This window comes from Elephantulus edwardii, unplaced genomic scaffold, assembly GCF_000299155.1.
Source record: "Elephantulus edwardii isolate Elephantulus edwardi_28Jun2011 unplaced genomic scaffold, EleEdw1.0 scaffold00212, whole genome shotgun sequence".
Taxonomy (NCBI): domain Eukaryota; kingdom Metazoa; phylum Chordata; class Mammalia; order Macroscelidea; family Macroscelididae; genus Elephantulus; species Elephantulus edwardii.
The window spans coordinates 199355-210982 of record NW_006399962.1 but is presented as its reverse complement, the minus strand read 5'-3'; positions in this window follow the sequence as shown (position 1 = coordinate 210982).

Genomic DNA, 11628 nt, shown 5'->3' with positions numbered 1-11628 from the left:
CTTGATGAGATGGATTGATTCTTTGAGTGGAGTGGTGGGAATGAATGTGTTTGATACAGTGAGGTTGGCACAGGATAGAACAGCGTTTAGGACTCTTGGACATAGGGTTGCTGTAAGTTGCAAATGACTTGATGGCACACAACAACAACAAATCATTAATATCACATATAAGCAAGATTCTGCTGAATATTATCCACAAAAGGACAGGAGCAACACATCAACAGAGAGATGCCATATGAACAGGGTGGATTTAGAAAACGTTGTTGTACTAGGGATATTATAACTAATGTTAGATGGATCTTGGCTAAAAGCAAGGAGTACCAGAGGAATGTCAATCTGTGTTTTATTGACTATGCAAAGGCATTTGACTGTGTGGACACAATAAACTGTGGATAACTCTGAGAAGAATGGGAATCCCAGAATACTTGTGTTTATGCAAAACCTATACTTATGCCAATCTGATGATTGTGGTAGTCATCAGAACAGAGCCAGGAAAAACTACATGGTTCAAAATCAGGAAGGGTGTAAGCCAGGGATGTGTCGTAGCTCTTTTTCTGAAGAGTGGTTGAATGAAATTGAGATGGTCTATGATTTTGCAGCACCTTATTCATTTCCAATGGTGAACTCTTAAAGAAGAAGAACACAAAGAAGGGTAAAAAGAAAGTCACCATAAAACCCAGGAGATGATGGAAGGACTTATCTTTGGATCATATCTGGAGTCACGACTAAGGGGAAAAAAGAGAAATATTGAACCCATTAATGACTTTTAGCTTGAAAAATGCTGAAAAGAGGCAAAAAGATAACATTTGGAAAAACACTTCAGCTAAAGTAGGTAGATTTCTGTGGTATATGCCAGAGATGTGTCTTATTTCCATGCTTTTTCAAACTACATGCAGAACAGAACATCTGGGAGGCTGGGCTCTATGAGGAGGAATGTGGCATCAGGATTGGAGGAAGACTCATCAATAACCTGCATTATGCAGATAACACAAGCTTGCTTGCTGAAACTGAAGAGCACCTGAAGCACTTGCTGCAGAAGGTTAAAAACTGTAGTCTTCACTATAGATTGAAGCTCAACATCCACAAAACAAAAATTCTCACCACTGTGCCAATTAGCAGCATTGTGGTAGACAGTGAAGAGATTGAAATTGTCAACAGCTTGTTTGCTTGGCTCCACAATCAACCTCTTGCTGCCAGCAGCCAGGAAATCAAAAGATGAATTGCATTGGAAAAGTCTGCTGTCAGTGACAGCTAGAGAGTACTGAAGAGCAATGATGTCAGTCTGGAGACTAAGGTGTGCCTGATCCAGGGCATGGTCTCTGCAATTACAAGTTATGCATCAGACAGCTTCACAATGACTAGGGATGATAGAAGAAGCCTTTGAGCTGTGGTGCTGGAGAAGATTATTGAATATACCAGGGACTGCTAAGAAAACAAACAGGTTCAACTTGGAGACGGTTAAACCAGGCTTCCCCTTGAGGCAAGGATTCCAAAGCTTTATCTGTCATACTTTGGGCATGTTGCAAAGAGGGACCGGTCCTTGGAGAGGGACATCATCCTTGGGAAGGTGGAGGGACAATGCAGGAGGGGAAGACACTTGATGAGATGGATTGACTCAGTGACTGGAATAATGGAGGTAGGTGTGTCGGAGACAGTCAGGTTGGCTCAGGATAGAGCAGGATTTAGAGCTGCTGTATATAGGTTTGCTGTGAGTCGCAAGCACCTCAACAGTACAAAAGTTACTACTATCATGAATCAAGTGTGTCAGAGATGCTGAGAATGGCACAGGTTAGGATTGGTTTCAGATCTGTTTTTCTTTTTTGAGGAGGAAAGTAAAGTAAAATAAAACCCTTAAAGATTAATAATAGAATATGTTTAAGATAGCTCCTGAAATGTGCACGTAGGCACTTTGGCCTTGAGTATCTCAGTTTTCAGTCGTTGTACCCAAGTTCTTAGTCTTGCCAATATTGGCCTCCCACCGCCAATCGTCCAACAAAGTTTTCAATCCTGCCAATATTGCCTCTCTCCATGCCTACTCCAAGCCTCATCTTTCTTTCTCTGAAGACTATACTGTTCCAGTTAGAACTTTTAATATCTGCATCTATAAGCAAAGTTCAGTCAAGAGCAAACCACCATGTTGCAGCAATCAACACTAGCTTACAGCATGGATCATCTTATCAAGTTCTGGTCAACTCACTTCACGTCATCTAAGGCTAGGTTCAAATGAGCATCAGCTGCAAACTCAGAAGGCCACACTTCTTGCTATGATCCAGATTGACCGGTCCCTTCATTCAATATTCACCCCTACATGGGGCCAAGTAAATAAGACAGGAGTCCTCATGACTCCCTGTTTCTCAGAACCAGCACCACTTTCACGCTTATCCATGTATCTGTGCATATTAGGTCAAGAATGCTGATGGAACATGTCCAGACTCAGCCTGCCTCATTATTGCTGCATGAATCTTAGTTCCACTCTGATGGATCTAGGTTTTCACCATGGTTGAGCATACTCGCCAACTCCCTTTAACTTCAAGTCCTGGAGAGAAGCTCTGGTGAGTACCAAACTTACCCTGCCTCAGAAGCCAAACTGCTTGATCCGGTTTTAAAAAGTCATAGTTTCTCTCTCTGTCTCTCATTTCTCTCTCTCTCTCTCTCTCTTTTATCTTTTTCTCTCCGTTTTGTTCCAAATGTGCACAAAAGTTCAAAGAAGATCTATTCAAAAGCAAATCAGAGTACTGGGTGGGGCTTAATCCGATATCTGTGTATCATAGAGTCTCTTTGAGTCACACTCGACAACAATAAAAACAACCTAACTACTACCACAAGTATTGATTGTGGGTGCAAATAAAATGAAATTACTGAGAACATTAATCTTGTCTTCATCTATAATGATGTTACCCATAGGTCCAGTGGTAAAGGTGTTTGCTTTCTGGATGCTAAAATATAATCCATATTAAGGGTTATAGGTTTTAATCTTCTTCAATGCTTCAAATCTTCATTTTCTGCTAGCAAAGTGGTGTTATCTACATAATATAAGCTGTTGGTGAGTCTTTACAATCCTGATGCCACATTCTTCTTCACACAGTCCAGCTTCTTAAATTATTTGTGCAGCATGCAGATTAAATAAGTATGGAGACCAAATTCAATTGTGATGCACATCTTTCTTGATTTTATACCATACAGTAGATTCTTGTTGTGTCTGAACCACTGCTTTTTAATTAATGGACAGGTTTATCATGAGCACAATGAAGTTTTCTGGAATTGTTGTTCTTCTCAGTGAGTTCATTTGTATTAAGTGCATTAACTCTTTTTCTTGAAATGATCTCTAAATTCAGATGGCATATATTCAAGCTCATATTTTGACTCTCCGGGACTTATTTTCATTTTCTTTAGTTTCAATGTGAAATTGTGTATGAAAAATTGATTGTGCCTTCATTGGTCCTTGGTTTTTTTTCTGATAATACTATTGAGCTTCTCCACTGTATCTTTCCATAGTTGATATTGTTTTGGTTTCTGTGCATTCCATCTTGCAATGTCTACATGTTTAGTCATTATGTATTGTTAAAAAGATAATTTTAATTATTAAGATTATTGATTGTATTCTATCAACCTATCACTAAGGCAATATTTTTCCAATTACTAATTTTTGTTTCTGACTTTTGTATTCTGATAACCAGTTATTATTAGCACTCTTTAATATCATGTTTGAGGTACTTCAAGCTGCAGAAGTTGTTAAAAATACTCAATTTCTTCATATTTTTCTTCAATGATTGGTATATAAATGTGAATCATAGTTACATTAATTTAATAGGTCTTCCATATATATAATTAATATGGCTATTTCTCTACTGCGCTCCAGGAGAACTCCAGAAATGTTGGTTTTGATACAAATGTGACACAATCCTTTTCAGTTTTTTATTCCTAGTTTAGTAGATTATATGAATTATCCAAATAAAAGTTGTCAGCTCGAATCCATTTCAGCTCATTAATGCCTAGGGCATTTTTGGTATTATTCATTAATTAAATTATTTAATTAATTTATTAATGCCTAGGGCATCTTTTTGGTATTTTACAATAAACCGTCTTCTTAGATTCATACTTCATAGCATTAATGTTTTAAGTATTAAATGGCTGTTAACAGCTGATTCTCCTAGTTTTTAATCATGACGCATTAGCAGATGAAGGTTGAAAATTAGTTGAAAGCTTTATCCAGATCATTAAAGTAGACACAGAAGCAGTAGTAAAGAGATCAACTGGTATAATACATGGAAAACTCTGCTGCAAAAAAAAAAAACCAAAAACAACTCTTTAAAGTGTTATGAAGCAAAGGTCAACTTGAAGACTAAGAGGAACCTTTCTTCAGTCAAAATTTTTTCTGATCATCTGGTGTATGTGTGAAAACTGAAAATTAATAAAGGAGATAAAAAAGTTATATCTTTGCATTATTGTCATGACAAAGAAGCATTTGACTATGTTGATTACAACAAATTGTGGTTGACCTTAAGGGTAATGGGAATCCCAGAACACTAGATTGTGCTCACGCAAAACCTATACTTAGACCAGGAAACAGTCCTCAGAACAGAGCAAGGAAACACTGCATGGTTCAAAATCAGGAAGGGAGTACATTAGGGATACATCCTGTCTTCATACCTTTTCAATTTATATGCAGAACAGCTCATTCAGGATGCTGGGCTTTATGAGGAGGAATGTGGCATCAAGATTGGAGAAAGGCTCTTCAATAAGCTATGTTATGCAGATGACACAACCTTCCTTGCTGAAACTGAGGACGACCTGAAGCACTTACTGCAGACGGCCAAGAACTACTCTCTTCAATATAGATTGAAGCTCAACAACAAGAAGACAAAGATTCTCACTACTGGGCTAATTGGCAACACCATAATGGATGGAGAAGAGATTGAAGTTGTTAACAGTTATAGCTTTATTGGCTCCACAATCAACAACCTTGGTACTATTAGTCAGAAAATCAAAAGATGAATTTCATTAGGCAAATATGCTGCCAGGAACCTTTCCAGAGTGCTGAGAAACAATGATGTCAGTCTGGAGACTAATGTGCACCTGATCCAGTTCATGGTCTTCGTAATTATTTGCTCTGCATCAGAGATCTCGATAATTACTAAGGATGATAGAAGAATTGATGCATTTGAGTTGTGGTGCTGGAGCATAGTCTTGAACATACCACGGACCACCAAGAAAACAAATTGTTCTGTCTTAGAGAGAGTGAAACCAAATTTTTTCTTGGAAGCTAAGATTTTGAAGCTCTGTCTTACATGCTTTGGGCATTTGACCAAGAAGGATGAATTCTTGGAAGATATCATACCCAGAAGGATGGAGGAAAAATGCAGGAGAGGAAGACTCCAGATAAGATGGACTGATACAGTAGCTAAGGCAATGGAGGTAGGTGTATTGGAGTCAGTAAGACTGGCTCAGCACAGGGCAGGCTTCAGAGCTATTGTACATAGGGTCTCTATGAGTCACAGATGGCTCAATGGAACTTAAGAACAACAACAATCGAAAGAATGAACAAGTCAATCTTGAAAGGATGGTCCTTAGAGGTAAGTATGGTGAAATTTTATTTCTAGTACTTTGGACATGTTATTAGGATGGGCCAGTCTCTGAAGAAGGACACCATGTTTGGTAAATTAGAAGGTTGGCAGAAAAGAGGAAGACCCTTGTTAGTGGACTGACAAATTGTTGTAACAGTCACCTCAAGAAACACAGCAATTATGGGGATGGTGCAAAATTAAGTCATCTTCCCTTCTGTTGTACATACAGGGACTATGAAATAATTAAAAACCTCAAAACATAACAGGATTGACTCAGATGTACTTTACTCATAAAGTGAAATCTTTGCTTTTTAATGTTTTAAATAAACCTTGTGTAGCATATTTTTCTATTGCAGTATGTCATTTGTTTTCTTGGCTGTTACTTCTATAGGCCTTTATTATGGGCCTAAGTGAAATGAAATATTTTAAAAATTTAATCTTTTCTCTGTTTATCATGATGCTGCTTATGTCCAATTGTGAGGAATTTTGTTTTCTTTATGTTGAGGTGTGATCCATATGGAATGCTATAGTACAAATCTTCACAAATAAGTCCTTAAAGTCTTCTTTCCTTCTATGAACAAGGTGGCATTACCTACATGTTACAAGTTGTCCTTTAGTCTTGATTTGAGTTTTTCTTTAAGTGGTCAAGTTTCTTGGGTTAATTATTCAACATACAGATTGAATAATGATGGGAAAAATATAAAATATTGATGCACAGCTGCTTTTGGATTTCAAGCCTTAAAATATTATTTTATTTCAGTAAGAGAACTGACTCTAGGTCTCTGTTCAAGTTCTGTCCAGTTAAGTGTTCTGAGATTTCCATCTTCACAGTGTAGTCAATAGCTTATGATACACACTATTGAATACCATTGTATAGTCAAGAAGATACAGAAAAAAACATCCTTTTGGTGCTCTCTGCTTTTAGCCAAGATCTTCCTGTTATCAACAATGATGCCCCTCATTTCACATCCTCTTCTGAGTCAGTCTAGCTTGGATTTCTGGCAGTTCCCTGTTGATGCTTCAAGCATTTTGGATTATCTTCAGCTGAAATTTACTGTGTATAATACTAATGAAATTGATTGCTAATTTACTCATTCTCTTGTATAACCTTTTTTGTGTAATATATACAAATATGAGTCTGTTTCCATAGTTGATCAGAAAGTGGTTGTGCTACAAATTGCTTAATTTAGTTAGATGAGTGACTCCAGAGTAACATCTATTTATTGAAACATCTCAATAGGCATTCTGTCAGTTCCTGGAGCCTTGTTTTTTACTATTTTTATTGCAGCTTGGATATCTTTCTTCAATATACCATTGACTCCTGATTATATGCTACTTCTTGAAATGGCTCTTTATGGTAGAGTAATTCCATGTATTCCTTGCATATTCTTTTAATTTTTCCTGCATCATTCAATATTTTTGCAATAGAATCCTTTTCTTTAGTTCTTTTACCACGTTTACCCATATTAAAACCAAATGAAACTCATTGCAGTCATAGACACCCTAACTCATATTTTCAAACCTGTAAATCCTTATCAGAGAAGAATACTCGTCTTTTTCCTATGAAGCATTCTGTAGATTCACACTGCAGACTTTTAGTTAACAGTCTGATTGTTCTGTACTGTGCTACCAAGTTTCTTCATTATTACTATAATCATCAGTTAGGTGGTATTACATGTGTTTTCTGTGCTCAGTTTTTGTCTAAGCCCCTTTTGTGTATCTCCTTAAATAAACTTTTCAATGACTTATTAAGAAAATGAAACTTAAGTTTATTACTAAAATTAAAATAATGACAATTTGTAGTATAATCCCCATTCAAAGCAAGTGTCTTTACACCAATACTCTTTTTAACTATCTTGTGGGAGTTATTTTATGGATGAGATTTTTAAATTTATCTTTGTTACATTAGTTTTTCTTTTCCTCTGATTGTTATCCTGCAGTAAATAGCAGACCACACAATACTGTTGAAATATATATTTGGAGGTTGTTCATATTGATGACGATTTTCAAATCTGTGAGAGAGTTTTATAATATAAACAGGATAGAAATCTGAAAAAGAAGGAAAGTATTTTGACATTGTGAAGAATGAAAGTAAATGAATAGTTCAGGTAGAATTATTTCACACAAAGGGAATAATAAGCATTAAATGTGTAACTGAGGAGAGGAATTGGAGAAAATGATTGCAAATGGATTCTAGCAGCTTAGATTTATTTTCAAGGAGAGTGCAGGATTAGTTGGAATAGAGATCCAAGATTAGTAAAATGAAGATCAATTGACAAGATGAAACCAGAGATAAGACATTTTTACTTTCTGTTTAGGTCTTCATCTAGCTAAGGACAGCTGGAACTCCTTGGCAAGCTTTGGCAACATCTATCCCATAGGAAGTAATGACGAAAACTACTAAATTTATGTCAGTGAAAACATGATAACTCTGACCAGAAATGGTAAATTATATGAAGACCCATTGTCCCTAAGACCTCACATAATATGGCTTCCATACCCCACTTTTGTTCACTCCACTCTAGGCATGTTACTCTCCTGAGGATTCCTTAAAGGTGCTATTCTAGTTTGAGCCATTTCTACTAGGTGTTTGCTCTGCCTAGAACACTTCTCTGTCAGAGAAGCTCATGGGCCATTCTCCCTCTGTCCTCAAGTGATTGTTTCTAGTCATCCTGTTGAAAATGATAACTCCATCCTTTATTTTTAATAAGATTTCATATGCTTTAAGTATTTTTAAAAAAACTAAAATAGCATCTAAATGTGATATGAAAGTTTACAAAAGGTACTGACATTTCTTCATTCATACACTTTATGTTTCATGGAGACTTGGCTTTATGAGGAGGAATGTGACATCAGGATTGGAGGAAAACTCAATCAACAATATACAGATGACACAACCTTGCTTGCTGAAACTGAATAAGACCTGAAGCACTTGCTGCAGTTGGTCAAGGATTGTAGTCTTTAATATGGGTTGAAGCTCAACATCAAGAAGACAATGATTCACCACTGAGCCAATTGACAGCACCATGATGGATGGAGAAGAGACTGAAGTTGTTAAGTTGCAGCTTACTTGGCTCCACAATCAACACTCTTGGCACCAGCAGTGAGGAAATAAAAAAAAAATGAATTGTATTAGGTATATCTGTCATCAAGAACCTCTCTAAAGTACTGAGAGGCAATGATGTGACTCTAGAGACTAAGGTGCACCTGATCCGAACAATGGACTTTGCAATTACTTGCTATGCATCAGAGAGCTGGACAATGACTAAGGATGACAGAGGAGGAATTTGTGTCTTTGAGTTGTGGTGCTGGTGAAGAGTCTTGAACATTCCATGGACCACCAAAAAAATAAATAGGTCTGTCTTTGAGAGGGTGAAACCAAGTTTCTCCTTGGAGGTTCCAAGGAATTTTGAAGGTCCATCTCACCTACTTTGGGCGTGTGGGCAGGAAAGACCAATCATTGGAGAAAGACATCATGCTCAGATGGGTGGAGGGAAACCACAGGAGAGGAAGACCCCAGATGAGACTGATTAAGACAGTAACTAGGGCAATGGGGATAGGTGTGTTGGAGTCAGTGAGACTGGTGTATGGCAGTGAAGGTTTCACTAGCCTTGAGTCTTAATTAATTACTCATAGACATATTACAAAAGCCAATTACAATTTATTGATTCATTAATCAATTCATTGCATTAATTACAATTTATCTTCATTTCAATTGATAAATTCATCATAACATATTGATTCATTAATTCATAGTAAGTATTAAACAGTAAATTGCAATTTATCTACATTGCAACTGATAAATTTGTATTACTATATTCCATAGCATAGTGGGAACACTCCCCTCTGAGAAAGGTTAACTTGTTTCCTTGGTCTTCACAGCCACTGGTGCAGTCAGGGTCCTTGGCTGGTTAAGCAGTTCACAGCCACCTGTGTGACCAGGGTCAGTAGTTCACAGCCATTTGTGTAGCCAGAGTCCTTAGGTTTCTCAACAACTCATGTCTATCATGTGGCTAGAGTCCCTAGCTATGAAAAGAGTCTTTAGGAGCTACTGATGTGACACACATTCTGGGGAGCTGTTGATGCATGTGCTGGGTAGTGACACCAGGGGAGTGATGCACTGGCGGGCATTGCTCTGAGGAGTGACACACCAGGGAGAGATGCTGGAACTTGAATGAGTTACTCTGTGCGCGCGTGTGTGTGTGTGTGTGTGTGTGTGTGTGTGTGTTGGGGGGGTCATGTGGGATCCCTTTAGCTAAATCAGAGGGGGTGAGATAGCTGGAGATTGTTCTTGAAGGGAAAACTAAAGCTTCAGGGTTTTCCAATCAGATCTCTGTGCTCCACCTTGTGTCTCCTCACATCCAGTCCATCAACTGCCTTTAGCCAAGAGCACTTTGGACTACCCTAGCTGTGGAAGTTGTCTGACAGAGGAAGTTATTTCCACAGACCTTTTCTCTATTGAAGAAAGCATAACTTCCATAGGGTCAGAAGACAGAGAGAAACCCAGAAAGGGTAGCTGCCCCACCCTCATCTGGAGCAGTGACTTAATAATATCTGAAACCTGCTATCAACTCAGACATAAAAAACTGTACCACGGCAATGTAACATAGGAAACAGGCTACCTTACCCCCTACACCAGCCCAAAGTAGGATGTCACCCAAAAAAGGCACATAATATCAATGACTTTCCTGAAGCTAGAAAGTCTGTTGAAACTGTCTGACATAATATTTAAAAGAACAATGACTGAATATTTTCAATGGGTGAAAGACAAACTTGAAGAATTACAGCACACTTTGAGCAAAAACCAGGAAGAGCTTAAAAAAATCCAAAACAATGCAGATGAAACAAACAAGGGATTAGAGGCTCTGGAAAAATAAGAAACCACAATCCAAAATATGAGGACCAATGTTTCAGATGCTGTCAACACGATGGAGGTACACATGAACGAGGTTGAAGAAATGGAACACAGAACTAGTGAAATAGAAGATAGAATTGTCACCACTGATGTGCTAAAAAAAAAAGCAGAATAAAAAAAAGGGGGGGGGAACCACACAAAAAAACCCCTACCTAAAAATAATTCAGGACACCATCAAAAGAAATAACATGCACATAATTGGAATCCCAGAACAAGAAGAAGCAACTAAAGGCACCAAAAAAGTTGTGGAAGAATTATTAGAAGAAAATTTTACAAGCATAATGAAGAATGAGAGAATATATATTCAAGAAGCTGAGCTAACACCATATAGAATAGACCCCAAAAGAAAAACATCCAGGCATATCATAGTCAAATTTGTCAGAACAAAAGAAAAGAAGAGAATTCTGTAAGCAGTGAGGGAGAAACAAAGAGGAATCTGTAAGTGGGAGTGCAAATAAGATTAAGTGCCAATTTCTCAGCAGAAATTTTGCAAAAGAAGAACAGGCATATCATAGTCAAATTTGCCAGAACAAAAGAAAAGAAGAGAATTCTGTAAGCAGTGAGGGAGAAACAAAGAGGAATCTGTAAGTGGGAGTGCAAATAACATTAAGTGCCAATTTCTCAGCAGAAATTTTGCAAGCAAGAAGACAATGGAATGACATATATCGAACACTCAAAGAACACAATTGTAAACAAAAAATATTATTTCCAGCAAAATTGTCCATCAAATATGAAGGAGAGATCAAGTTACTCCCAGAAAAACAGAACCTAAGGGAGGTAATAGAAACAAGACCAGCATTGCAGGAAGCATGAAATATTTCCTTCTTACAGAGGTGCCACAGAAAACAGGATGGACCAAAGTAACTAGCAACAACACCAAAGAGAACCCAACAAAATGATAACAATGAAACCTTGCCTCTCAATAATTACACAGAATGTAAATGGTTTAAATACACCACCAAAGGGGGAAAAAAAGTAGCAGATTGCATAAAAAACCCCAAAATCCATCAATATGCTGTCTACAAGAGACACACCTGAAAAAATGAAAATAAAAAAATTAAAAAGAAAAGGGTGGGAACAAATATTCCCAACAAATGGCAACCAGATAAAAGCAGGAGTGGTGATATTAATTTCTGATAAAATAAATTT